The 24959-nt window shown below is 41.0% G+C and overlaps 1 protein-coding gene across 1 annotated transcript in view; it reads left to right on the top strand.

Annotated features, from left to right (window-relative positions):
• The first annotated feature begins 3097 nt into the window (after window positions 1-3097).
• The window catches only part of Kcnb2 (potassium voltage-gated channel subfamily B member 2), a 397957-nt gene continuing 376095 nt past the window's right edge, over window positions 3098-24959 (top strand). The window contains exons 1-2 of the mRNA XM_076924323.1: window positions 3098-3259; window positions 4788-5068. The gene's annotated coding sequence lies outside the window, so the exon portion shown is untranslated. The remainder of the gene's footprint in view (window positions 3260-4787; window positions 5069-24959) is intronic.

Genomic DNA, 24959 nt, shown 5'->3' with positions numbered 1-24959 from the left:
GCTTCCTTAGGCTTAGATGCTGAGGCTGTCTGGAAGTAGGCTAAAGGGTAAATTCAAACATGATACTTATATCCATCTTGTAACATAAAAGAATATGTTTAAGCATCTGGAATTTTTCAAAAAGTTCATCTTCAGAACACGAACTGTTTTCTTAAACACACACACTGTCATTTAAAGGAACTTATCTCTTCCTTTAAATCTTCAGAGGACAGCCACGTTCGTCTCAACTATACCCAGGAACACCGGTGAGATGACATGTATCTTCTGCACAGAAATATTTTCTGCCCCCTTGCTGCATAGGTGAGTGTAGGATTTCAGAGACTGCTCAGGACTGTCCAAGTTTGCCTATATTTTTATTTAGAAGGAAAAACTGAAACCCAAGGCTTCAGGTAAATCCTTATTACCATACAAGACTCCCATATAACAATGAAATTCACAGTAGCATTTCTCTTTTTAAAAGCTTATAGTCGCAATCAATAAATAAATTGGATTTTTAATTAAGGGCACAAATAGTACTGCTATGTACTGATGGTTGTGGAGATTGATAACCACCTCTTTTGATATCACTGGGTTATACCAAGCAAAATAAAGCTGCCTATCAATTCAAAGACTATTTATTTAGCTTGGCAGCGTATACCTTTCCAAACAATGCATGTGCATGCACACACATACAAACACAAACACAAGTACTGCACACATAGGGGCACATATGCACATGCGTTCACACACGTGCTCACGAACATGCTCATATGCATGTGCTTGCACATGCACACTTGTGCACACACACACGCACACACACGTGCACGTTATATTTATATAGGTGATATTTCCACTTTTAATGAGTCCTGCGTCATTTTCAGAGACTCTTCTTTTAAGATTCTTTTTTGTATTATTTGATTTTACTCAGTATGTTGCACACTGCCTTCAATTTGATTTTTCTCTTGAAAAGCAGTCTTTCTAGCTAGTGCACATTTGTGTATACTTTGAGATTCTTCTGTTTCAGCCTCCTACATATTGGTGTCATGGGCCTACGACACTGTCCCAGTCTTACTATGTTATACTAATGTACACAGAACGGCTAGAAGCCAACATGCAGTTCTGATTTCTGCTAGATAAACTGAAATAAGTAATGATGTTCTCTAGATTAAACTAAATATAGTTTAATAATATAGTTTAAATATATAATTTAAACTAAATATAGTTTAAAAACAGTTTAATCTCCAGATTAAACTAAATATGTTACATTTAATGCCAAAAACCCGAGCATATTATGTTTTGTACTGTGTATATGCAGAAATTCCCATACATCAACACTATGATGTCTGAGGAAACACGTTTTCCATTAAATGTGTACTGGTATACAGAAAGATTATTTCAGGCTAACCTTATACTATATTTATTTTAGCAGGTTATGCAAGTGAGGCATTTTGACAGTATGCTAAACAGTCATTTCTCTTTAATTTAATTTCATCATATCATAGGATGGATCTGAGAAACTGAAATATCAGCAAAAGCAACATTTCTATAAATCTCAATAAAGATAAAAAATGAGCTAAGGAGCAATATAAAAACAGGTCCAATTTCCTAGCGACATCGACATCATGTTACATTTTCCTTTGGAGAACAAGTGGGAAAAATGGAAATTTATGCACTGTAGAGGTGCGACCACGACTAAGCAATGATAATGAATGCAGGAGGTTTTGCTGTCAGTTGGAACCAAGCACCGTGCCTTGGGAGAACCCCCCCCCCCCGCCCCCCATAGCTACTGGTGCACAATGCTTTTCTTTCTGTCTATGCCATAGAGTATCCTGGTGAGTATCCCGGTAAGCAGCATCAGAGCCATCCATCCCCCAGCCACAGATTGTTTTCTTCTCACTGCATCTGAGACACACAGCTGGGACTGGAAAGGCAAATAAGCCTTAGCACCTCTCTGTGGAGAAGGAATCATCGCTGTTGGGCTCACATCAGTTTCTTGGTAGACAAATAGATTCTACTTTCTCAAATCTAACCAAACTTTGAGGCAAATATTTTTAAACAATAAGTTACCAAATAATTAAGCTCTCACAAAGAAGGTAAACAGTATTTCTTAGTAGGCCTAACAAAGGGAAATTTTGTAATCATTCTTAAGTATATAAAGTTTACCGCACAGTTGGAATTTCAGTGTACCCAAAACAGATGCTAAAATGTCTTTCTAGACTTAGTATCTTTTATAGATTCCATTCAACTGACAAATATTGAGTGAACAACAAAAAGTTGTGAAATAAGTGTTCGCTGAATACATAGGGGGTATTGGGTTCCACTGACGGCGTGAAAACAATGGAGGGTTTTTTTAAAAAAAATAATTCCTGGGGGAACTTGCAGTTTATGATGACATACTGAGGTACACATATGCCACAAAAACCTTTTAAAAGCTGGGGCAATGTACATGGGATGTCTAAGAAGGGGGTCACCGAAGAGTTAAGAGTATGAAATAGGCCTGAGAAGGCTTTGGTAGTTTGGATCTGAGATGTAGTAAAGAATAATCTACGGGAAGCAAAAACAACAACAAAAAAAAAACCTAGAAGAAAGAAAGAAAAAAAGAAAGAAAGAAAGAAAGAAAGAAAGAAAGAAAGAGAGAGAGAGAGAGAGAAAGAGAGAGAGAAAGAGAGAGAGAAAGAGAGAAAAAGAGAAAGAGTGGGGGGAGACCCAGTGACACAGCTGTGCGGGGGTTCAGTGATGTCTTCCAGGTTGTTCTAGAGACACGTTGCCTGCAGAAAAATGGTAAACTTTTTGGAAAGACTTGGGGCAAGGGAATGCACTTCCTGCAAGCTCCTGGACACTTAGAGCGGGCGCTTCGGTACCGCCCAGGATAATGATAAAGGTTTTAGAATCCAGGCATTCTCTTCTTGGTGCTCACACTTCAGAAGTCCCAAGAAGAGGAAAGAGGAGCCAAGGCAAGCTCCTTAATGGAGAATTATAGTGATAGAAGAACCAGTTCCCAGAGTAAACATCTAGCAATGTCTGACAGCATAAAAAGATAAGGTACCAGGGTTGGGATTTAGCTCAGTGGTAGAGCGCTTGCCTAGCAAGCGCAAGGCCCTGGGTTTGGTCCTCAGCTCTGAAAAAAAAAAAGAAGAAGAAGAAGAAGAAGAAGAAGAAGAAGAAGAAGAAGAAGAAGAAGAAGAAGAAGAAGAAGAAGAAGAAGAAGAAGAAGAAGAAGAAGAAGAAGAAGAAGAAGAAGAAGAAAGAAAAGAAAAGATAAGGTACCAATCAATACAAGGTAAGCCCTAGAGAGGCAGGAGTTCAAGACAGAGAATTCCAGAAGGCTGTTCATAGGACGAGATAAGATGTGTTTGAAACACAGTAGTTAGATAGTATTGGCCATAAGTAATGTTGGGAGGGGGGGGGTGTCCCAACTTTGAATATATTCTCATGCTCTGAATTCTGTTCGAAAGAGTATTTTAAGTTATGTCTTTTCCTGAAAGACATGCAACTGTTTTGACTGCTTAATTTTCCACTCAGGGTGCACCTACATCAGAAACCGGCAGAGCCCGGGAATTTTGTTCAAGTTTATTGTCTTTATTATACTCCAAAGTTGGGAAGGGACTTGGGTATCTAGCTTATGGCCCTTTCTTCAAGGGAGAATTTGGCACAGTATCCCAGACAGTAAACAGACCACTACAGCAAGCAAACCAGGTTTTGAATAGCACTCCTGTGGGAAACCAGAGTCAAAGTGGCCTCCCACCCAGCCTTAGCATCAAACACAGAAAGGCCAGTGACTCCTGGATTCCGACTGGGTAGAGCGGGAGGATACAGAAGTGGAATCAGATTGCACCTGAGCTCTCTTTTATTCCAGAAACTTCTTTTGTGGGAAAATACTCCGTGTCCATCCTTCCGGAGCCATATGTCTTTTTACCAGTTCCCCGTGGTGGAACAAGGAGCCCTGGTTCTGGTAGCTTAGGGGGTCGGGCAGCAGGAGAGCACAGCAGATGGAACAGAAAGGCCGGGAAATCCATGAAGCCGCGGGAGCATCTCGGCGGGCTTCCCAGGGCTTCCCCGGCCGCGTGTGTGTGGCTGCCGCCGGGCTGTGGACCCCTTACAGAGTGTGTCTGTGTGCGAGCAGCCAAGAGAGACAGGTGGGTGTGGAGTCCCGGACCAAGACGGCGGCGGGAGCCGAGGGTGGATTCCGGCGAGGTGTGGGCGGCTCCCAATCCTCCGCGCCCAGGCCGCGCCCTGGGCACCGGGGGCGCTGTCGCCCGCGGAGCGCACAGCTCCGGCGCCGCGAGGCCGAGCCTGGTGTTTTCCCCGAGGTGCCGGGCCAGCCGTGCATCCCCGCCGCCACCCTTGGGAGCCTCGACTGCCTGGGAGCCGCGGGAGGAGGAGACACGGAGAGGCGGCGGCGGCCGCTCTGCCCGCGGGTGCGCGGAGCGCGGGAGGCGGAGCGCGAGGCTGGGTAGCCGCGGGCGAGTGTGCGCGCCTGGCCAGAGAGCTGCGGGGCGGAGGACCCGCGACCGGAGCGCCCCGCCTGGCCTCTCGCACGGAGCCAGCGTCGCTGCTGCACAGACACACACCCACCCAGCTACACCGAGTGCCCCCCAGCACCCGCCGCCCCCGCTGGCCACCGCCGCGCCTCGGGCAACGGGATCCAGCGACAAGTCCGGGATTGGTGCCGCTCTCGGAGAACCTCTTGATTTTTTTTCCCTTCACTCCAGCCCCCTCTGGTCTGGGCGGTGGCGGCGGCAGGGGGATGGGGGCTCCACGCAGGGAAAGGGGGTGACGATCGAGGAAGATTATTGTTCTTTTTAAAGGATGCCTTCGCTTCTTCCCAATGCGGCTTCTGTGAACCTTCTTACTAGAGACTGCGAACCGGAGTGAGGGATGTAAAGAAGGAAGGAAAGCTGCCAGGAGCTCCAGCTAGCCGGGGAGACCCTCCTCTCTGTGGAGGGGAGGGGGATTTTCAGCGAAACATCATTGGCGAAAGGGACCTTTGCAGGAGAGGAGTCCTCTGAGGGAGCAGGGAATCCCACAGCCCCTTGTGGCACAGGAGCCAGAGCTGCTGGCCGACCGGAGCTGGGTCCGTGGGAGCTAGGTAAGTGGCCCGGGCATTGCTGCTCCCCAAAAGCTCTTCTTTAGAGATGCTTCACAGTGGCAGCCTAGTCAGACTTGAGTTGCTAAAGGAACTGGAAACTGCCATATGGCTCCCAGTGGACTTACAAACAAAGCTGCCTGGGTTATTAGCACTGACAGATTATTAACGAAAGGCTTCTTCCTTGTGGGGGAGACACCAAGTATGAGCCCCTGACAAGCCTGACTTGATCACAAAGATGAAACTGTTGTATGTAAGAAAGGAGCCCCCGGTTGCCTTCTCTTCCTGATTGCTTGTTGGTAAATGCCACTCTTGCAAGCACACACTTGTCGGACTAGATTTAGCTAGTGTGATATCCCTATGTATGCACAGTCCTCAGAATACAGAGCTACATTTTATTCCTCAGTGGTGAGCGGTCTTGGTTCCTGGGAGCAAGCTAGAACAGGTCTTTAAGGAAAGGGCTCCAAGGCTTTTTCCAGTACAATATGTCAAGGAGACTTGGGAGTACAGTTGCCCTGAGTGGCACCAAAAGACACCAACATCTGCTTCATTTGCTCCTGAGACTTAAGGAACCTTTTCAAGATAGTATCTTGCCATCTATTATCCCAGATAAGAAGCATTTATTTGTATCCATTCATAAAAAGATACAATGTGTATAAACACGCCATTTTTGCGACGTTTATGACCCCACAAGTGTTTTAACAGTAAAGAACACAGATAAGATTAATACTGGGGAATTTTAATATGCACACGTAGGCATGGGGGGGATTGCATGCAGGTTCAACACCCCATCCAATCAAGTCATGCAATAATGTCAATATTTTAAATAGCACTTCATATTTCTAATTTTTTCCTATTGATTGTTTTGGGTTTTGTTGACACTGATTTTTTTCAAGCCCAACTCAAAAGAAAAGTAAACATTTTACTGTTATTATTTTCAAATGTCTAGCATTGTATAGGATAGCGCCCTCCAATCTGTATTATTCACCAGATAGCACATTTCATAGAATTTGCAAATAATCAATTTTGGTCAAATATCTGAAGTTTTACCTGTCAGTGACTCATGGGAAAGAATTCAAAAAGACTAACATGTTAAAATTGTTCATATCGTAAAGTTTTATCTATTTCACCTATTAACTACATTTGCAAGGTCCATCAATAAATAAAAAATTGTCCCACACTTATCTTTTAATATGTGAGTAACACATTTAGAAATCTAGACTAGAGAATTCTTTGTGCTTAAATTAACCAGAACTTTAAGAATTCAGTCGTTCGGCCCACTGCGCACGTAAACATACATGTTTTAGTTTGGCTGCTTCAGGTGCTGTTTTCAGTATGGGGCTTCTTCGTGCTTATAAAGACTCCCTGAGAATATAAATCATGCAGTATGGAAATAACTCACTCACTCCCCCACTGAATGGGGAGATCACCTCAAAGTGTTTATATTCACACACAAAGCCGCCCCTGTTGGCCTGCTCCGTCATGGAGTACCTCTTGGTTCACAGCCATTGCTCATGACAAACAGGGTCCCATCCAGTATACTCTTCTTCTTTCTTGGGCACTAATCAGACTTTTGGAGAAGGGGATAAACCAGTTGGCAGTCCTCTTTGTGTTCTTTCTCCTCCAGTCTTCACCTTTCCTTTACTAGCTTAGTGTCCCCCACTAAGTGTCCCTCTTACACACACCCCTACTCATGGACTCCAGAAAAAACGACTCTGCTGCCTGCCACTTGACAATTTTGGCTTCATGCTGTGTCTCCATCCTCCTGTGCCTACCCCCCTTTCCTGAAGAGAGTCAATCTATGCCTCAGTGGGGACTGTTTTTAGGTCCACTTCACCCTTATCCCAAATTAAGCGCCCTAAGTATGTTTGTTTGTCTTCTGGCTGGTCAGACAGACAGGAGGAAACTATCACTTCATCAGTGCTTTTGACTTGGCTCTTAAAAGTATCCTTGCTGATGCCTTTGGTGGGGGGTGTGGCGGGGGAGAACACACAGCCTGCTCTTCTAAGATGTTCAAGAACAAGATTGCTAGAAAAATGCAGGATGTGTATTCAATCACATTTTTTGGCAACATAAAGGCATATCTGATCAGATTTTTGGTAGACTATCTGAATGTTTAAAAAGGTCTAAGTCTATGGAGCACTGAAAAGTAGTTTGCTTCTTGAGAAAAAAATGCATGACTTTTTTTTTTTTTACTGCTTTTGTACAGAGATCACTGCACCTGTATACATGTAGGAAAGTAGATCATACACCATGTTACAGGCAATCTAGGAAACCCACAAAGCAGACTTCATCTCAGTACATGTCTTCTCTTTGATTAATTCCTTGAAACTTACAGTCTCTTATTGACTAGTTACTATGACAAAATTTAAATGAATGGGAAATTACCTTGTGTATTCTAAGGTAGACAGTGAAGGGTGAGATATTTTGTTTATTTCAGATGCCTCTTTATGGTTTCTTATAGTCACACAGTCATCAAGTAGCATTTACACAAAAGCATGATGCTTGCGGGTTTCACACAGCCTTCAGAGGCGTGCAAAGTAAGGATGGCTTATATGTGAGATTTTTGAAATTCTGAGGTTTTTTTTTTTTTAAGGTAATACTTTATGGACATATTACTCCCAGGGTGATAAAATAATCTTTACAGAGCAGAGGAGCTTTGAGACTTTTTTAGTCACAGACCACAAGTATTCCAGAGTCTAGACCCATAGTTCATGTGTGTGTGTCTCTGTGTGTGTGTGTCTCTGTGTGTGTGTGTGTGTAAACTTTTCTCTCTTCCTTTATAGATATAAAGTGTTCTTAGCTCTTTATTAAGGTATACTCTGTAAGGAAGAAAACCAAATATGTCAGGAAGGGTCTTTCGATCCATGTGAGCCAAGCCTCTTTAAAATGCCTTTTCCATGGACTGAACTGTACCTGATTTTACTCTGCAATTTAATAACATCAAGAGATTAACTACCATGCTTGTTAATTGGTGTCACGCTTAGTGAGTATAAGAAGATTGCAGGATCAGGATGTAGCACGGCCTGACGCATGGGAGACAGCCTCTGCCCCCAGCTTTTAAAGCAGAAGGGGAAAGGCAAAAAGAAAACTCTTGCATTCTTAGCTGAGGAATCTGTTTCAGTTTAAAACGACATAGTTCTTGCATGTAGAAACACATTTCACAATTTCATACTTATTAAGTTAATCAAAACAAACTCATCATCAAGGTGATGAAAATTTGTCACAGGCTATGAATTTAGGACGTCTTAGGAAACCCTAGCATCAACAACACTGAAATTTTACTAAATGTTTCTTTTAGACTTATAGAGAACATGAGAATATTTTCATTATAAATCAGAATGTTTATTTTGTCTTCTTTAAATGAATAAAATATTTTGATAGGCCACACTTAATTAAGCTAGGTACTATCTTAAAACATATTGAAAATACTTTTTCAGTCTTACACTCTCCTTATGGGGAAGTCATAACTAATGCCCTTTATATACAAACATGAAAACTAATATTCACAGTTTTTTTTCCTGCTTAAAGTCACACAGGAAGGAAATGGAGAAGTCTGTTTGAAGTCAGTATTTTGAGTTCAGGAACACTGTGACCCACTTTGATATTAGGGCAAATAAGAAGAGTGGCCCTAGATAGAATTAGGAAGTATGTTTTCATTTCTTGATTCTTCTGGAGCTGTGTATTCTCTCTAAAGAGGGCATGGTTCTAAGGATAAAGGGAGGCTTGGAAAAGACCAAATTGAAGGGCATCTTTTTGTTGTCTTAACTCAAGAGAAACCTGTCTCCCACCCCACACGCCATCCACAGTAAATAGTTCAATGTGATTCTGACAGAAGAAAATAGCTTAAGTTTGAAGTTTACTTTCACACTGTGGTGTGGGCAGTCCTAAGAAGGCTAACATTGTCAGACATTGCTGTGCTTATAGTGGCCCTTGGAAGTTTGGGGCTAGGCGAGCAGTTCTGTGCATGAAGCATTTCCAAGAATGCACATAAGAGGCAGCATGGTGTTTCAAGCCTACCATCTTACTGATGGAGATCAGACAGAAGGGTTCCTGTCCACACAGTCTAAGTAATGTAGCCTGTCTCAGAAGAAGTGACCAGCCTTCCTGAGGAACAGTGCCAAATCTGTCTTCTTGCTTCTGCATGCACACTTTCACTCCCAAGATACACATGCACTAACAAAATGGAAAGGTGTCTGCCACATGTGACTTGAGCGGTCGGTTTCTCATAGCGGGCCAATTGCATGTCTAAGTTTTGTGAATTATTTTCAAAACAACATAACAGGTATTGTGTTACATTACAGGTATTTTAAGTTCAAAATACTTCAAAAATTGTTGTATTAAAAATATAACAGTCATTTATCAATGTCCTCATTTTTAACTTTGCAAAATATAAACCCTATATTTGCTGGAAATTGAAGCATAGACTCCCAACAGGCTGTATAGTCCATTCTTAGAAAGCCTGTTTCTGAACACAGCTAATAACTATAATTGTGGGAGCACAAACAAATTCTACTTTGAAATATTTGTCAAGAGACCTTAAACAATATTTGAGGCAAAGTTCTTTCTAAGTAGCCACTGCTTCTGTTTATGTAGAAAATGCCAACTGGCTTAAGTTTGAAGGATAAAATTATTAAATATTGTTTGCAAGATGCCATAAAATCAAATATTTGGATCCTTCTTCATGATTGATTGACACGTGTGTTTTTCACACAGATGTGTCTCCTAGGCTGGGTGACACAGTTGTCTTTTAGCTGACAGTTGGCTTGTAGTATAAAAGTTTACTTTAAAACTTATATTTATCCATTAAAAAAAAGTCTTAAGTGATGTTCAGGTCCTCAGAAAAATTTAACAATGCCTTTTAAGTCAATAATATACTTGAAGTACAGTACTGTTAGTAACGAGATCCATGAGATCTTTAGCAGTGTTCCTGGGAAATGGTTATTTAAATAATGTGTATTGACGTCTCTGTTTGAACCCTTTGGGGGATACCAAGGTTGATACTCTACTACCCAGGCCCACAAGGATGGGGGTGGGTGCTGGAGAGAACTATGCACAAGGAGCCCTGTGTTTCTTAGATTGAGCTGAGCATTGACTAAGTTACCCACAAGTTTATCCTGAGAGCAATGCCTTTAGGATTTGCGTCTTCTATCTCATCCTGAGGGTTCTCCTGGTTTTCTCCTCTGTGCAAAGTCCCATATGAATGGGTGGAAGACATTATGCATTTTCAGACAGAGGCAGAGACATAAATCCCTACAACATACCATACATGATCTTCCTGGGTGGCATGGCAATTAGCTGAGTATCTGCATCGCAGAAGGATCCAGGGTTAGGAAATGCAGTTTCTTTGAATTGTTCCATATATTTAGAGCCATGATTCTGTTTTCAGTAAGGCCAGGTTCCTCCTCTTTTATGGGCAGGATTCTGCAGTGCCTGCTTTGCTACTGTGAAATGAAATTTATGCATAACATAATGCATCTGCACATATACTTTAATATCATTTGTAACAGAAAATACAGGTAAAACAGACAAGACCTGCAGGGAAAACAGCAGGTATGGCGATGTGTTTGTTTAGAGATGACAGAAGGAGAACTACTGAACATTCAGGTGACCAGAGAAGAGAAGCGGAAACAGAATATCATTGGATAAGAAAGTAATATTCTCTCTCTCTCTCTCTGTGACAGTGAGGACACTTGTGTATTCGCCATTTTAGAACATGAATTAAATAGATGTTCACCATGACAACTGTATGCAGTAAACAGATGCAAGTATGCTACAGTAATAAATCAGTTACCCCGGACAGTGTTACATAGGGTGATGCAAATTTTCAACGTGGTGAACATGTAGTAGTCATATCTTGTAGTATCTTGGTAATATTCCACATGTAGTAGTTATTTCCTAGAAAACTCCTCTGTAAAAACATATTGTGTGCTGTAGAATTGGTTTGTAATAACATAGTAAGTGAGGCTTTGCAGATGGAGGTGTCCAGATGTGTGAATATTTGAAGGACAGAAGACAAGGCTTCTACACACATGGCCGAGTTTCTTGTGTTCTGGGTCTGGACAGTTTTGCAGAACTACCTGCAAAGGGACAGTATCTTGATATTCAGAAGCACTTGTTGAGCCTTTCTCTTCTCAGTAGAGGAAGCTGCTGAGGTTCTAATGCATGGTTGGCTGATTTGAAACAGTGAAGTCTTACAATGTATTTTAGTCACATTTGCCTCCTCCCCTCATCCCTCCCAGGTCCACCCCCTTTCCTTACCCAGAAACTCAATCTTCTGTCTTCTTCTTCAACCCATTTAATCCAGTTTGTGCTGTCGATGTACTCTTGGGTGTATGACCATCCCCTCTAGGGTAGTTAACTCACCAGATAGACATACCCTTAAGGCAGATGGACTATTCTCCCAACAGCTATCTACTCTTCAGAGAGGAGTGAACACTCATGTCTACTCCCCAGTCTCCATGCTGAGGCTTTTTTTTTCTGGCTTGAGCTTGTACATTTGCATGCTTTTACAACCTTTGAGCTCATATTTGCAACTGCCCTGTTGTGTCTGTAAAATACTATTTCTTGTATTCATCTACTACCTCTGGCTCTTTCGAACTTTCGTCTGCTCTTTCTGAAATGCTTCCTGAACCTTGGAGGGTGGGGAAGTGGTACAGATGGGTCATTTAAAGCTGGGTGTTCCACGCTCTGTCTCTGCTCTATGATCAGTTGTAGGCCTCATCTACTACAACCAGAAGCTTCTCTGATGAGGTTTGAGAGATGAACTAATCTATGAGTAATAAGTCATCAGGGCTCTCTAGCTTTTCTGCAAGAAGGCGAGTTTCTTGGCTGGCTAAGAAATAGGTAAAGTAGACAACAGCAAGATCAAAACATGGAGCTTGCTAGACATTCAAAACAGGCCAATAGTAGGTACAGTTTGCAAGACTGGCTGGTGGGGGTGATCTGAGCATAGCTGTCAGAGTCTCATCTCCTACGTGGGAGTGTCAGACAAGCCTTCACAGATGAAGTGACATCTAAGCTCATTTTCAAAAAAAAAAAAATGAGTCAGCATTCTCCAGGTAGAGAGGAGGCAGATGGAGCATGGTCTAGGCAGTGGGAACAGCATTTGCAAAGCATGGTCTGGAAAAGAAGTTGGCTGGTGATAGGCTCAGAGTGGTAGGAAGTTGATGTCAGAGGGGAATGAAGAAAGTGAAGACATCAGAGTGTTATATGCCATCCTAAAACTTCAGATTTTATCCCAGAAGACAGGCTATTGGATTATCTGAAACTTAAATAAATAAATAAATAAATAAATAAATAAATAAAGCCTCTTTGTTTTAGAGACAATGCCTAACCTGGAGTTTGAGGTGGTTGAATTATGAGAGATCAGATGGATGCCTGGAGACTAGCAAGCTCTTGTAGAGCACAGGCAGGATAAGATCAAGAACCTACTGTAAAGAGGGGTAGGAAGAAGGGGAGGAATGTGTAGGTTTCTTCTTTTTCTTGGGGCCAGCTTTGAGTTTCTTTGACAGTGAAGATTCCTCAAAATCTTTCTAGGCCATGTATGTATTTGGTTTTCTGTTTTCCACTGCCACAAGGAGCACCATTTTCTTTGTTTATTATTTGAACCCATTTTCTTTCTTTGCCCAAGTCTCAGATACTCGAATCTCTAATGATTACTGTCCTAGTTAAAATTATTCTTGCTGTGATGAAGCACTATGACTAAAAGCAGCTTGGGGAGGAAAGGATTTATTTGGCTTACACTTACACATCACTGTTCATCATGAAGGAAGTCAGGACTGGAACTCAAGCAGGGTAGGAACCTGGATCCAGGAGCTGATGCAGAGGCCATGGAGAACTGCTGTTCCTCAATTAAGTATCATGGCTTGCTCAGCCTGCTTTCTTATTAGAACCCAGGACCACAAGCCTGGAGGTGATACCATCTACAACTGCCTGGCCATCCTCCATCGATCACTAAGAAATTTTCCTACAGGCTTGCTTACAACCCAATCTTATGGAGGTATTTTCTCAATGGGGATTCCTTCTGCTCCCGTGGCTCTAGCTTGTGTCAAGTTGGCATAAAACTAGCTAGCATACTTACCTTTGGAATCCTTAACAAAATGGAATTGGTTATTCAGGGAACTTCATGAATCAGATGTTTACTGACAGGCTCTTGTCACTTTGTCCATTTGGGAAGAGCTGGTAAGTATCTGTCATCCAAAACTCCCTGAAAGTTGTTCCTCTTCTTCAGAATTTATGATATAAGTAAGCTGTTCCAGATTTTAAGATCTTACTTTCTAGACCTTGGCTACACCCTCTGTCTCCGTTACAAACTAACAATTCCTTGCCAAGGACATTACACACAATAAGGAGCCACCACTATAGACTAACTTCTAATAATTTCCCAAGGAGTTATAGGTGGACCTTGGAGTTTCTACAGTTTTGCTAGAACAAAACAGAGGCCACAGGCTATGATGTTCTATATTCATTTTCTCACTGATGACCATTGTCATAATATTTAGATTTTTGGTAAATGCAGCCTCTCCAGTCATGGGACCAATTTCAATTTCAGATAAGGTAGACTAATGATAATGACTGCACATAACACTGAATGTACCTATTTAACATGATGTGTATTTCTCTAAAAGTTAAATAAAGAGAATGAGGAGAAGAAAAAGAAAGGGTAAAGAATGAGAGTGTCATCAGAGATAGAAGAGGGGATAGCAATAGGTAGATAGGAGGATAGATAGGTAGATAGATTGATGATAGATAAATAGATAGTAATAGATGATAAATAGATGAGAGATAGATAGCCAGTCAGTCTCAACTATTTCTTAAATTCCTTGACTTAGATGTGAGACATTGGGGGGGGGGGGCTACACTACTAGTGAATATTTTGTAAACAATGTCAACCTAGGTGGGTGGGGCTTGAAAACTAAATTCTTGACTCAATGGGAGCTTCTCAGTGAAAAGTCTCTTAAATGAAGGTGAAAAGCATGAACTTAGATAGACATTTAGCTATCTAGTCTATGGGTTATCTTCCTTCAAAATAAATTAGAGGGAAATATGTGTGAAGCAAGGTCAATCACCAGTTAACCCATGCTTTGGGTGGCACACCCAATACTCCTGTCTTCTCTTTGGCTCTCTTCCCAGACCTCTGGGCCATGTTTCTGTGGGACAAGAATTCCTTCTTTCTCTAAAGCCTCACTATAATAAGACTGTTGTGTAGCAGACTCTGGCTGGGTGCTTTGGGGTAAAGGAAGGTAATTATCTCATAGACAAGAAACTAATTCTAATTAAATATTAGATGTCATTGCTCCTGGAATCTATTGTAGCATGTCTTACCACAAGGGCTTTCTACAGGCTCATGTCTCACTGGAGCTCGGACACCATCCATTTGCTTTCTCTCTCAGATCCTTCCTCCCCTCCATCCAGAGCTGTACCACTGTCCTTTGTCAAGGTGCCAGTGGATAACTCTAGAAGTCAGAGGTGGTTTGTTATGCAGAAAAATTTAACTCCTCTTTGTCTCACTTTCTCAAGGACACTTGGGTCTAATAGCAGAACAATCTACCATAGGTTCTTTCTTTTTTTTTTTTCTGAAACAAAGAAACAGTTCTTATTGTTTCTAATAGCCCCTCACTTAAGATTATAGGCAGCTTTTAAGAGACTTGAGATCAGCAAATATTTTATTAGGCACTTTTCAGATAGGAAGCACTCTGCTAGGTCACGGGGTTAAACCAACTGAGTTTTTACATTCATGGGGTTCCTGTCCATCTGCAAGCAAGCATGGGTACTCCGGTCCTCTTTTCCTGCTGAGTGTAGTGACCTTGACCTAGGTCCAAACCAGTGATGCTTCTCTGGGTCATAAACTGCATTGGTAAGAAAGGTGAAGATCTGAGTGTGGGCTGCAGTGCGCTGCACTGGGAGAATAGAGGCACCATGTGACCATTATTTTCCAAAGTGGACCTTAGGACTTAGCTGTCTGTGTCTTGGTACACTGCCTCCTCCTATTTTAACAGTCAATATGAGCAAGTCCTGCAAGGAGCTAAGAGAGACATGGATAATATGACATCTTGGAAAGATGGGACAGAAGACAAATGGCTATCTTCAGTGTCAGACACTACTTGCAGAGCATGGCAGGGTGTCCTGCTGAGTGGGGAAGAGGGTGTCAGAGCAGCCAGTGCCTGGTGTTAGACAAATAGGATCAAAGTGGCCATGGATTCAGAATGCTGTACTCAGGAGACTAAGGCTTAAGAGAAATGTGTCTTTAGTAGGTTTCAGGCTCCACCCAATTTCCTTTATCAGAAAAACCAGTAAGTGGGCCAGCTCCAATGAAGGGATTCAGTAGAAAGCTCCATTTCTTTTGCCATCGCCATGTGACCAACATGTCTTTCTTAGATTTCCTTACTCATGGGGAATCTTGCTTTCCTTACCATTTTAATTAATTCAGTACTTTGCATATTTTATGAATATGAAATTTGAGCATGTCTTTCTTAGATTTTTTTCTTGCCTTTTCTTTCTTTTTCCTAACGATAAATTACCAAGCCAGAGCTCTGCAGTCTCACACTCGTGTATTCCTTACACAGGTCTTACCAAGTTCTATGGTGTTCCAGGAACCTAGAAAGCCCTAGAGTGTGACTGGGGGCCCAGGGTCTAGCACTCTTGAAAATGGAGATGGGCAGTAAATACAGATGCTTAGTGCTTCTAAGACAACTTCTCTCTCTCTCTCTCTCTCTCTCTCTCTCTCTCTCTCTCTCTAACTTAATTTAATTTTTTACTTATTCACTTTATATCCCACTCAGCACTCTCTCACAGTCACCCATCCCCACGGTCCTTTCCTCTTCCCCCTTTTCCTAGGTATCCCCCCACCCTGGCACTTCAAGTCTCTGTGAGTCTAAGTGCTTCCTCTCCCACTGAGGCCAGATAAGGCGGCCCAGCTACTAGAACATACCCTAGGTACAGGCAACAGCTTTTGGGACAGTCCCTGCTCCAGTTGTTCAGGACCCACATGAAGACCAAGATGCACATCTGCTACATATGTGCAGGGAGACCTAGGTCCAGCCCATGTATGTCCTTTAGTTGGCAGTTCAGACTCATTTAAAGGAGAAACAAAAACCCTTATGTCTGCATTAAGAACAGAGGTCAGCATCAAAGCAGCAGAGGAGAATGTGCAGTAGAACTCCACAAGAGGATGGGAAGCTTCTATGTCTGTGCTTTCCAGTATGGTGATCACCAGCCACATGAGCTATGGAATAGCTGAATTGTGACTTCTGACACTAAAAAAAAAAAAAAAAAAAATGGAACTTAAATCTTATCTAAGTTTAAGGAGCTATAGTTGCCAGTGGCTGTGCTAGAATATATGGGTCTAGACTATTATTAGCATGAGTTAACTAGGAAACCTAAGTTTCAAAAGCAGCGCTATTGACTAACAATACTGGCCTTCTTTTACTGCACTTGGACATGGCAGCCATTTCTGGTACCCAGTGCTCCCTTTGGCTCGGATGCTCTCCAAGGTACCTCCAATGGAAGGGACTTCAGTGAAGTGGTTCTTGTTTCTAACTATAGGAACTGCCGTTGGGCAGCATTTCCTGCACTCTGTAACAAGCACAGAATATAGATACAAACGCAGGGTGTTATATTTTTAAGTATCTAACTCATGTGACCTTAAATGTTTTCTCAAGCCCAGACGTTCTGATCAGGTTTTGTGTGTTGAGGGAGGGACAGTACCCTCTCCTCCTTTCTCCTGTTCTCACTTCCTAAGTTCTAAAGTTACACAAGTTTGTCACTGTGCCCTCCAACATGTTCCCTTTCTTTTTCATATTGATTTCTTTTCTCCTGTGCTTATTTATAAAAGATGTTTGTCAGTTTAGTTCAGTAGCAAAGAACAGAACAACAAAATGCAAACCTTTTGGTTATTTGGTGCACACACACACGCATGCGCACATGTATTTTGAAGCTTTAAAAGTACCTTTGGGTCAGGCTCTTGAATTTTTTTTCCTCTCCTTTCATGTACAATAACATTCTCCTGACACGACCCTAGAGGAAGAGTGTCATGTCTAGAAGGGACATTATGAACTCTGATGGTAAGGTAACATCTAAGAAGGGATTCTATCTTGATCCCTTCATCCTCGGCCTGAAAGGCTCTGAAAAAAAAAATGGGTCCAGGGGCTTTCATACTGAGTCTTTCCAGTTCCTAAAATCATGATTATTAGTCAGAACATCATTAAATATTAATTTACTTTTGAGATAAATGTCACTTTAAATTTGGAATCTTGGCTTGTTCTAAATCCAAGGAGGGCATTTTCATTAGGCTTTATGGAAAAAGTGCACCAAGAAAGCTAAGAAGCTAGTAAAAACCCACTTCTTGGACTCACCTCTGGCGTGAGTCATGAGCAGTGAGGCACTGGGCTTTCAGCATAATCAATGCAGTGTGCAGTCCTGTGCTAGCAGCCACGGCACAGTACTGTAGCGAGAGCCTCTGTAGACTATGTAATCCGAACAGCTGCTTTCTTGTTAGGATTTTACAGCATTAAGACAGTAATGATTAGGAGGTAGTAGACACTCGGTTAATATTTGTCAAATGAATTAACTAATGAACAGTACCTCAAAGAACTTAAAAACCAAGCAGCAGCTAAAGTTGTGGCTGCCATAAATAAAAGTGCTTTTGGAAAGAGTACCTGGCCTGTCATTACTCCTCTTCACTAGGAGCAGCGTGCTTAAATCAAGGGGAGAGCTTCCAGCCACCCTCAGTGTGATAGCCACAATATCATCTGCACCTGTGCAGCTCACAGCACAAGCACACCTCCAAGAGCCGAGCGCTCTATGCGGTGGTCCTGCTTGTCTCGACGACAGTAGCGGCGACTTCGCCAGGTTGTCTCCTTTGAATTTAATGAACAGTGATAGCTGAGTGACACATTGCTTCGGAAGGAAGAATGGAAATGAGAAAGGGACTGAGCATTTTTTATTTATATTACATGTCCGTCTCCCAGTCTATCACTGAAACAGTGGAGATAATTGAAGCATGTTGAAGCCAGGATCATCACTGACTGTGCTCATCTGCCTCAGCGGTGGTTGTAGATTCAGCTGTGTATAAATTAGTCACTCTATTCTTGTTTTACACTTTTTCTAACTCACTGTTTACATGTTATAATTATTCGTGAAGTCCGAGATGGCAAGGTATAAGTGACAAGCAGGTTTGGTTTCTGGTCCTCATTCCGAATAGCTCTTGTGGGATGATTTAAGCCCACTGATATTTCACTTCTAAATTCTTTGACTTTCTAAAATTTTTAACATTAAGAAAACAAATTTTCAGATATATCTTGAGCATATGAATTGAATATTAAGACTGAGGCTAGGGAGAGTGGATAAACACCTTATTAACAAAATGTGGCCTTGCAACAGGCAGTTCCTGGGGCTCTGGCCAGTTACAATAGCAGACCCAAGATGAGAGACCTTGTCTCAAAAATATGGTGGGGGCTGGGCCAAACTCCACCAACCATTTATTTATTGGATATATGTTATAATGCTCTTTGGATATTAGAAATCGTTCCTCAAAAATAAATCTGTACTTAAGTGACAAAGATATACTTACATATGTTTACTCTGAGGAAGCTGGGGGGCTGACAAGTTTCCCAAGAGGGTTCTGGAAAGATTTTAAGTTGGGTCTGCCATAGTGGAATAATTTCTACTGAAAGTTTAAAAAACATTTTAATAAAATATATTAAATAATACATATTATTAAATTATTAAATATATTAATAATATAGTATTAAAATATATTTTACTTATGTAAATACATATATTTAATGGTATACTAATAAAAATATTTTTATTTAAAAATATATTGTTTTACTTTTAGTAAAAATTATTCCACTGTAGCAGACCCAACTTAAAATCTTTCCAGAACCATCTTGGGAAATTTGTCAGCTTCCCAGCTTCCTAAGACTAAACACATTTTTTAAGTGTAGGTTTATTTTTTGAGGAAATATATATATATATATATATATATATATATATATATATATTCACACACACAAAGATACATACAGAGACACATAAATACACAGACACACACAGAGAAATATAAGTACACAAGGTACATAAACACACAGAGAGACACATACACACATACATACTCCTATAGACACACAGAGAGACACACAGAGGCCTGCACACAGAGACTCATATTCACAGACATAGACATATATACACAGACACACAGATAGACAAATGCACACACAGAGTAATATATGCACTCACATAACATATACACACTGAGATATGCAGACACATACACAGACACAGAGACACACACAGACAACAATGATAGTATTGCTTCTGAAGGCCATATACTATCATCTGTTTAGTGTAAAAGTTGTCAAACTGTATGAACTGTTGCCAATATTACCACCTCTTTCTAAACGAAACATGATGTAATAAATATCAATCGCACATGTCAGCTAAATTAATGGATAGATATAATACAGAAACTTGGAGAGGGTTATATCTTTTTCTGTATTGTGCAAGAAGAATTCTGCATATTGATCCAATCATCTGAAGTTCTATCATTCAGGGAAAACCCTCAACATCCTATAAAGTTGGAAAATGAACTCTGGATTCAGATAACACTGGGAGTGGGAGACTCCTGCAACCAACACTTACATTTGTGTCATTTTGTGTAGCAAGTTGGCCTTTCTGAATGTCAATCTGTTTGCAAACAATACTAATACTCATTCCAACACGGGCTGAAAATAGAAAAGAACTAAGTGGAGTCAGCTCAGGGCTGCACATGATCACGGAGTATTTGGGAGATGATGACAATGATAATTATTAGCAAAATTCACACATCAAATGAGATCATAACTTGGGCTCAGTTTCAGATACAGCTCCAAGAATATCCCACCTTCTAGGAAATGTAAATTTTCCTTATGGACATTGAGATCTTAAGCTGAAATCAAATCTAAATTAAGTTCTGAATCTCATTGCCATATTTATTTTACACTCTCATGCTCTCTTGTTGTGAGCCTCAGTGCATGAGGTTTTCTAAGGGAACACAGCATGCTTTGAGGTTTCACCATCACCAACTCTAGTGTACCAGACTTTCCTTGAGGGGAAACACTGGAAAAACGCATCCTATCGCATAAGCAGTGCAGCCAGGAAGAGCGTCTGTGAGTCGTCACCCCATAACCATATTCCTCCTTTCATTTATTTTTGAGCAATTTCTCTGGGTATAAAGAATTCCCTATTCTACTGTTCTTGCTGTAATTTCTTTTTATTTTTTATGCTGTTTTTGAAATTATTTATTTCAAGACTATATCATCTGGTACTGAACACATGAACTCGGGCTTCAGTCAGTCCATCTGTGGTCCCTAATTTTCACATTTTTAGTCTAGAAACTGTTGGTGGGAATTGACAGGTTCATTTTCTAATTCTCACATGCTACCGTATTTTCTTACGTTATACAAAATTGTTATTGCTGGCAGTAATTAAACATCCTAAGGTTTGTAGGTGTGAGGAGGTCATCCTGCCATCTGACTTCCATTCTTTCAATTAGCTGCTTGCCACTATTGTATAACCCTAGCTTTTGTATAACATAGACACATGGCAGTTAAGACGGTGGGAAGGCATAAGAAAAGGAATATCTAAGCACTGGAATATACAGACGATGCCTAAAAATGATGTGTAACGATCTGCCCTGATGAGGAAAATGGACAGAAAACACTATTCTCAAGGGATGGAGACTCAGTAGTGTCTATACTTCAAGGACCTTGTCCCTTTACTAAAATGATGATGATGATGATGATAGTAATAATAATAACAACAACAATAATAATACCACCAAGCATTCTGACACTTAAATGCTGTCTTTTAATATTATTTTCCTTTCATAGTAAAATCAGCAACACATCAACTTTCAAGCAGAAAGACAAAACAAAAAAAGGCTCAAGGCAAACCGAGGAAAATCGGATGAAGAGGGGAGAAGAGGGGGAAGAAAGAGAGGAGAGAGGAGAGATGGAGGGGACAGAGGCAGAAGGGAGAGGAAAGAAGGAAAGGATGAAGGCAAAGGAGAAAATAAGGAAGGAAGGAAGGAAAGGAAGGAGGGAGGAAAGGAGGGAGGGAGGGAAGGAGAGAGGGAGGGAGGGAGGGAGGGAGGGAGGGAGGGAGGGAGGGAGGGAGGGAGGGAGAGAGAGAGGGAGGTTGCCTGGATTCTGATTAGACTTTGCTGTTACCCTAAGTGAGTGAGGAGGCACAATAATAGTGCACTGTTAGCTTTGTTGTTATTGTTTATTTGCTGCTGTTGTATCTCGGTGTCATGCCTGTCTACCTTCACTGTATTTAAGTTCCATGATCTCACCTGTGGTCTTAAGCAGAGCAGTTCCTCGTAAATATTTGCCGACAGTTGAAGAAGAAAGCACTCTGAATCATCTATAAAAGGATACAAGAAAAGATAATAGAGGAAGCAAACTGGTGCCTCACTGAGGCAGGGGCTGTTGCTTCTTTCTGGAAAAGGTATTTGTTCTGATATCTCGTAAGGGTTTGCCAGAAAGAGGATGTGAAGAAGAGCATTTCATTCAGGAAGTCATACTGGATTGGAGAAAAGGCAGATATGAGGTATCTGGAATGAAAGAAAATGATTTTAAGAAAACTAAATATAAAATTTAATTGTAGAAACCACTGTTGATAGAGGCTCAAGGTACTTGGCTCTAAGACATCTTAAAATGGGAGAATTGTTGCATGCAGTTAAGTAGACCATAGGGACCTAGAATGTCAGTTGTAACTCAATGTCTCAAGGTAAAGATGAGGGGAGAGGTGCTGAACAGACTTTTGTGGCGGGGAGAGAAGAGCATGTGTGCTGGCTGCTTTTGTGTGTCCAGATGACACAAGCTGGAGGTATCACAGAGAAAGGAGCCTTCCTTGAGGAAATGCCTTCATGAGATCCAGCTGTAAGGCATTTTCTCAATTAGTAATCAAGCATTGGAGGGGCTATGGTGGGTGGTACCATTCCTGGGCTGGTAGTTCTGAGTTCTATAAGAAAGCAACCTGAGCAAGCCAGGGGAAGCAATCCAGTAAGCAGCATCCCTCTGCATCAGCTCCTGCCTCCAGAATACTGCCCCGTGTGAGTTCCAGTCCTGACTTCCTTTGGTGATGAACAGCAATGTGGAAGTGTAAGCTAAATAAACCCTTTCCTCCCCAACTTGCTTCGTAGTCATGATGTTTTGTGCAAGAGTACAAACCCTGACTAAGACAGCATGGAAACATAAATGATAAAAGATTCTAGGACTTTGAGAGAGACCAGCAGGTGGAAAGATGTGTAGGAGAAACGGAGAAACACAGAGCTAAGTAGAGTTTGGGTGTTGTGGACTTTGTGCCTTTATTCTGAGAGCTTGGAAACCTGAGACACACCTTAGACAAGAAAGGACCTTGAGCTGCTGGTGGCTAGGTCTGAAGTAGGAGAGGTCCCCAAAAGAAGAAGGTGGTCATCAAAGATACTGGACTGAGAAGCAGAAGAAATAGATTCTGTGAGGTGTGTCCTCCTCTCTTGCCCTTCTTTTAAAAGAACAATAAATAAAATGCAGGCTGGGGTTACTTGCATCAATATTTTGACACGAGTAGCTCTTCAAAACTCTCACTATAGGTGAAAAGCAAAGGACAGTATGGCGGCATGTGATCAAAAGATTTGTCTCAGCATGGACACATCCGGGTTCTAACTCAGCTCCACCGGAGCCAGATGATGTCAGCTAAGTCATACGATCTTTTTGGAGCTCAAGTGAAAAGATAACAACAACAACAACAACAAAAAGAGCACATCCAAGGTCTCTTCTGCCATGTTCTTTGTTCTAGTCTCCAAACAGAGGCAGATACTAAAAGATGTAATGTCCAAATACAAGCATGTACTAAAGCATATTATAATATTTATGTTTGAAGGAATAGAGAGAAGGCTTCTTGCTGAAGAGAACTCACTGTTCTTCTAAGGACCTGAATTCAGTTCCCAGCACTCAATGTAGGATGACTCACACATGCTGTGATTACAGCCTCAGGGGATCTGACACACTCTGGACTCCAGAGGTACAAAGACACAGAGACAATCTCAAAAATATCTCTCTCTCTCTCTCTCTCTCTCTCTCTCTCTCTCTCTCTCTCTCTCAAACAGAAAAAGATTGTTATTTGGACCTTAAGAGAGCTATAGTCCCTGTCATGTGCTGGACTCTGGAAAATAGGGAAAGGAACATAATTTGAAGTTTTGTGTCTACTAATAACAGGGCCAAGCTGAGAAATACCACTTGCACAAATATCATAAACCTGAAAGTTTTAGAGTCATCATGTGATTTGAAGCTATTAGAAGGAGCCTAACAACATGTTCAAACTCTATCCAAATTTCATAAACATTTTTAATTTGGTTTCATGGAGACTAACTTTGCTTTATACCAAACATCCAAATGGAGTTTGGCATGTAAACCAATCATCTAAGTAGCAGACTGCACCACCCAGACAGAAGCCCAGGTAGTAACTGTAGCTTGTGATTTTGTTTTCAAAAGATGTCTGTGGCCTATTGCTCAACATACCTTCCAGGGCTCTGAACATCTCTGTTAGTTATTTTCTGTTTTTTCTTACTGCCTCTCACCTTTGTGTTTTCCCTTTTAGACCTTTATAAAAAGAGACATTTGAAATAACACACATCAGGTCCAGCATAAGGATATGCTCTCCATCATAATTCTAAACTTTCTACTTGAATGCCCAGGTGCTACTTTGAAGGTTGAGTTTTATGACATATATGAACAATTAATGAAAAAATAAGAGGTTATAGATTAGAAATAAAGCAAGGAGATTTATATGGGAAGGTTTGGAGGGAGGAAAGGAAAATGAAAAATAATGTAATTATTTTATAATCTCAAAAATAAAAGAAATATTTTTTAAAAGAAGCATCAAAAAGACTATTGGTCTAAAAGTAAGTCTAGCGCCTCTATGCTCTGATTTAGCAAAAACACACATAAGTGGTCTAATTCTTTAAATACTTTTGTATTCTAGTGAAGAAAATGGTGTCTAAATAAAATAGCTTATTTATAGATTTGGGAACGTCTGTGTTATTGAAGAATGCTCATATTACATCTTGTTTAATACCTGTCTTTCCCTTCTGACTGCAGCACAGCACATCCTGTGACCACAGAAGGCACAGCATTGGGGATCTATTTGAGTGCATCTAAAATAAGCATCACTTGTACCAAGGATAAAAGTTCTAGGTGGTTTTTTTTTTTTTTTTAACTAAAGAGTAAATAGTTGTGCTAAAACCAAGGGTCATACTGGCATGAGTGGCCTTTGTTTGCAGAAGAGAGTTTGCATCCTGAGCTCATGCCACAGCAGCAGCTGGGTCCTTACTGGAGCCTGACTTGCTGAGAAGCTACAGGCAATTCAGGACTATTGGAATTCAGGACTATTACTGGTTTGCTCAGTTTTGTTAGAATTCTTGAAAGATTCTAGGAGCTCTGTTTAAAATGTCTTGACATAAGAAGTTTGATGGATTTTTAAATTGTTAGTTATTTTAAGTTTTTTTTCACTTTTTTATTGTTTTAAAAGATTTTAACAGGGAGTCGACATTTTTAAAAAAATATTTCATTATCATCTAACAGTTATTTTGTCTTTCTCTCTAGATATCAACCACAGATAATCTTTGTGGCTTTCTGAGATAGAAGCAACACTACAAAAATCTACTCTTCTGATACATATATGAAATTTTAAGAACCAACTGCATAGCTAGATATGGATCCTCAAGACTTAAATATCTCAAAGCGATTTGCTTGCACATACCTGGGGAGTGTGGAGCAGCCACCCAGAACTGAAAGGAAACATCACTGAGCCCCTTTAGAAACATTTGCTTTGTGTTCACAGAATCACACACGTGACTTACTCTGCCTGG

This window comes from Arvicanthis niloticus, chromosome 25 (genome assembly GCF_011762505.2).
Source record: "Arvicanthis niloticus isolate mArvNil1 chromosome 25, mArvNil1.pat.X, whole genome shotgun sequence".
Classification (NCBI taxonomy): domain Eukaryota; kingdom Metazoa; phylum Chordata; class Mammalia; order Rodentia; family Muridae; genus Arvicanthis; species Arvicanthis niloticus.
The sequence above is the reverse complement of the archived record's forward strand: the minus strand, read 5'-3'. Positions and strand labels throughout refer to the sequence as shown.